General features: G+C 36.6%; 1 pseudogene; it reads left to right on the top strand.

The window, feature by feature from the left end:
* Positions 1–1,266: 1,266 nt before the first annotated feature.
* Positions 1,267–2,131, top strand: LOC111520326 (annotated as a pseudogene).
* The last annotated feature ends 3,073 nt before the right edge of the window (positions 2,132–5,204 follow it).

Here is a 5,204-nt window from a genome sequence, read left to right as displayed (position 1 = left end):
CTTTTATCCTAATTAAGCCATCAACATTTTCTAGATACTAGGATTTATGTAGGGCAGGGAGCCTGCTGTAAATATTATTCTCATATTGCATTTTTAACTAAATTACAGAGATAGCTGAAGGTAGTTCCCAGAACTGTCAAGCTAGTGAGAATAGTTTATAGCAATAATTGGGACTACTCCACAATTACAGAGGAGAAAATTTGCAGCAACAAAGAAAAATCCATGCTGTGATTGCATCTATGTATAATGTCCTTTTTCACTAATACTGCAAAGTAAAATTACAATAAACATAAGTTTTTCCCTTCTTGCTTTTATGATTTGAACTGGGACTCAAACACACAATTTCTCAAAATTTATCTCAGCCCAATATTATTCAAATATTTGAACTCTCTCTCTAAGATTAAGTAAACCAGAAAGTTTACCAACATATTGAAAACTGCACAATTTTAAATACAATTAGTCTGAGGCAGTAAAACAAATTCCCCCCTATGAAACAGACTTACTATAAGAAGTTAGAGAAACCTTTTAAAAATTCATAATCTGTAAATGTATTATGATTTGAGAAAAACTAGAGTAGAGGTAATGAAATATCCAAGAAAAATATCTGGAGATTAAAAACATGATAGCTGAATTTTGAAAATGCAAAAAGCTGTATATTGGATTATACAAAATACTAGGTAAATGAATTAGTGTTTTTATTCTGTCAAATAAAAGAGAAAAGAGTGAAATGATAAATAGAACAAAAAGATTTCATGAGAACAGAGTTGACTAAGTTTACACTGTTGATTCTCTGCTAAGTATGTGTGGCACCAAAGATATGTTAAAATAATGTATCAGTTTTTCATGATGTTAGTGATGAGAGGTACATAGAAACTTTCTAAAATGAAATGCAAAAGAAAAAGAATGAATAAAAGGAGATCAGAACATTCAAGACTGTGAGACAACTTAAAAAGATATAACATACCTATAATTGGAATACCAGAAGGAGAAGAAAGAGAGAATATAGCAGAAAAAAATATTTAAAGTAGCAATATTTGGGACCTTTCCAAAATTTATGACAGATACAAAAGCACAAATTCAAGAAGCTCATAGAACATAAATATAATAAATAACCCAAACATACACCTATCTATATTATAGCTAAACTGCAGAAAACCAAGACTAAGAGATAATCTTGAAAATAGCCTGAGGAGATAGGGTAAGGAAATCCTACTACAGAGTGTAGTAAGTATAAGAAGTACAGCTCTTTCCTTGCCTAACGCAGCCATGGCTCATGGTCCCAAGAAACATCTGAAACGGGTAGCAGCTCCAAAGCATTGAATGCTGGATAAATTGACCGGTGTGTTTGATCCTCGTCCATACACCGGTCCCCACAAGTTGAGAGAGTGTCTCCCTCTCATCATTTTCCTAAGGAACAGACTTAAGTATGCCCTGACAGGAGATGAAGTAAAGAAGATTTGCATGCAGAGGTTCATTAAGATCGATGGCAAGGTCCAAACTGATATAACATTCCCTGCTGGATTCATGGATGTCATCAGCATTGACAAGACGGGAGAGAATTTCCGTCTGATCTATGACACCAAGGGTTGCTTGGCTGTACATCGTATTACACCTGAGGAGACCAAGTACAAGTTATGCAAAGTGAGAAAGATCTTTGTGGGCACAAAAGGAATCCCTCATCTGGTGACTCATGATGCCCACACCATCTGCTACCCCATCCCCTCATCAAGGTGAATGATACCATTCAGATTGATTTGGAGACTGGCAAGATTACTGATTTCATCAAGTTTGACACTGGTAACCTATGTATGGTGACTGGAGGTGCTAACCTGGGAAGAATTGGTGTGATCACCAACAGAAAGAGGCATCCTGGATCTTTTGACGTGGTTCGTGTGAAAGATGCCAATGGCAACAGCTTTGCCACTTGACTTTCCAACATTTTTGTTATTGGCAAGGGCAACAAACCATGGATTTCTCTTCCCTGAGGAAAGGGTATCCGCCTCACCATTGCTGAAGAGAGAGACAAAAGACTGGCGGCCAAACAGAGCAGTGGGTGAAATGGGTCCCTGGGTGCCATGTCAGACCTTTGTACATAATTAAAAATATTGTGGCAGGAAAAAAAAAAAAAAAAGAATTACAGCTGACTTTCTGACTTTTTGTCAGAAACCATGCAGGCAAGAAGAGAGCGGAATAAAATATTTAAGATGTTGAAAGACAAAACCCATCATCTAAAATTTTATATCCAGCAAATGTATCCTTCAATGTGAAGGGAAAAATTAAGATTTTTTTTGAATAAACAATAAATCAGAGATTCATTGCCAGGAGACCTGCTCTGCAAGAAAAATAAAATCTTTACCTTTTTAAGTTCTTAATGGATCTAAAATTTATCTATTTAAAGTAATGATTGTAACAGTGCATTGAATAATAACAGCATATGGTTAAGTTAAATAAATGACATTAATGTCACAGAAACAGAAAAGAGGAAATAAGAATGCTCTTGTTAAAGTACCTGCATTACATATGAAGTGGTATAGTATTACATAAAGGTGGACTTAGATTAGTTAAAAATACCTACATTAGTTCAAAACACATGTTGTAAACTCTAACATAACCACTGAGAACTTTAAAAATAACTATAATTCTAAGGAAAGAAAATGGCATTCTATAAAAAGCTCAGTTAAACCAGAGAAAGTTGAAGAATGAGGAGGAAACAAAGAATAAATTTCCCAAATAGAAAATAGTTACAAATATCAATCCAATTATATATGTAATCACTTTAAATATGAGTAGTCTAAACAAACTACTTGAAAGATAGGGATTTTCAGAGTGAATTACAAAACAAGATCCAAATATATAGTGTGCAAGAAAACTACTTTAAAAATAGAGTGAGACAGGTTAAATGCAAAGAGATGAAGACAGGCATACCACACAAATACTAATCACAAGAAAATAGAAGTAACTTACATTAATTTGAGACCATGCAGACTTCAGAGTAATGAAGATTATGAGGTTAGAAAAGGGTGTTCCCTAATAATAATAGGGATAATTCTCCTAGGATATATAGCGATCCTAAGTGTGTGTATACCTAATAACATGTGTGGGAACAACAACAGAAAGTCCAAATATTGAACACAGACACAGACCTAAACCTTTTCACAAAAATTAACTCAAGCTGGATCATAGATCTAAATGTAAAATGCAAAACTATAAAGCTCCGAGAAAAAAACACAGAAGAAAAATCTACATGACCTTGGGTTTGGTGATTAGTTTTTCGATACAACACTCAAAGCACAACCCAAGAAGGGAAAAACTAGTAAACTTTAGTAAATTAAAACTTTCTTCTCTATGAAGGACACTGTTAAGCAAATGAAAAGGTAAGCCAAAGACTAAAAGAAAATATTTTCACAATACAAGTCTTTTTACACGTCTAATAAAAGACTTGTAGCTGGGCATGGTGGCCCATGACTATAATCCCAGGTACTCAGGACACTGAGGCAGGAGAATTGCTTGAACCCTGGAGGTGGAGGCCGTAATGAGCTGAGATTGTGCTACTGCATTCCAGCCTGGGCAACAGAGTGAGACTTCATCTCAAAAAAAGGAATAAACACATACAATAAAATAAAATAAAATAAAACAAATAACTTGTTAGAATTCAATCACAACAAAATCAGCAACCAATTAAAAATGGGCAAAAAATATGAAGAGACATATTATCAAAGGAAATGGCAACAAGCATATGAAAAATTTGCTCAATATCATTTGTCATTAAGGAAACACAAATTAAAATAACAATGAGATACCACTTAAAATCTATTAGGAGGATAAAAAATTCAGGAAACTGACAACACCTAATTCTGGCAAAGATGCTTGTGGGGAAAAGAAAGAAAGATCAGACTGTTACTGAGTCTATACAGAAAGAAGTAGACATAAGAGACTCCATTTTGTTCTGTATTTGAGATGCTGTTAATCTGTGACCCTACCCCCAGCCTTGTCCTTGCAAGAGACATGTGCTATGGTGACTCAAGGTTTAATGGATTTTGGGCTGTGCAGGATGTGCCTTGTTAAACAAGTGCCTGAAGGCAGCTTGCTGGTTAAAAGTCATCACCATTCTCTAATCTCAAGTACCCAGGGACACGTACACTGCCAAAGTTTGCAGGGACCTCTGCCTAGGAAAGCTAGGTATTGTCCAAGGTTTCTCCCCATGTGATAGTCTGAAATATGGCCTCGTGGGAAGGGAAAGACCTGATCGTCCCCCAATCTGACACCTGTGAAGGATCTGTGCTGAGGAGGACTAGTACAAGAGGAAAGAAGGCCTTTTGGCGGTGGTTGGCAGTGAGATAGAGAAAAGCATCTGTCTCCTGCCCGTCCCTGGGCAATGGAACATCTCAGTGTAAAACCCGATTGTATGCTCTGTTTACTGAGAAAGGAGAAAACCACCTTAGGGCAAAAGGTGGGACTTGCAGGCGCAATGCTGCTAAAAGGTTTATGGAGCTGTTTGCATATGCATATCTAGGCACAGCATTTTCCTTTAAACTTATCCATGTCACAGAGATCTTTATTCATATGTCTTACTGCTGATTTTCTCCCTACAATGATCCTATTATCCTGTCACTCCCTTATCTTTAAGATGGTAAAGATAATTATCAATAAATACTAGGGAACTCAGAGACCGGTGCGGCGTGGGTCCTCTGTATGCTGATCGCGGGTCCCCTGGGCCCACTTTTTCTTTCTCTATACTTAGTCTCTGTGTCTCATTTCTTTTCTCAAGTCTCTGGTTCCACCTAACGAGAAACGCCCACAGGTGTGGAGGGGCAGGCCACCCCTTCAGATGCTGAGTAACTTATTTATTGCTAGTGAATATACAAAATGGTACAGCTATTTTGTAAGACTGGCAGCTCTTTAGAAAGCTAAACATGGCCATATTGTACGGTCTAGCAATTGTGCTCCTAGATATTGACCCATCTTAGTTGAAAAAATTATGGCCACAAAAACACTTGCACATGAATGGTTACAGCAGCCTTATTCATAAACCACCAAAATTGGAAGTAATCAAGATATCCTTCAATAAATGAACAGATAAACAAACCTTGGTACACTCATACAATGCAATACTATTTGGTGATTAAAAAGAGTGAGATATATAGTCAGGTGAAGACACAGATGAATCTTGAGGGCATATGGCTAAGTGAAAGAAGCCAGTCTGA

This window comes from Piliocolobus tephrosceles, chromosome 10 (genome assembly GCF_002776525.5).
Source record: "Piliocolobus tephrosceles isolate RC106 chromosome 10, ASM277652v3, whole genome shotgun sequence".
In the NCBI taxonomy this organism is placed as follows: Eukaryota; Metazoa; Chordata; class Mammalia; order Primates; family Cercopithecidae; genus Piliocolobus; species Piliocolobus tephrosceles.
The sequence above is the reverse complement of the archived record's forward strand: the minus strand, read 5'-3'. Positions and strand labels throughout refer to the sequence as shown.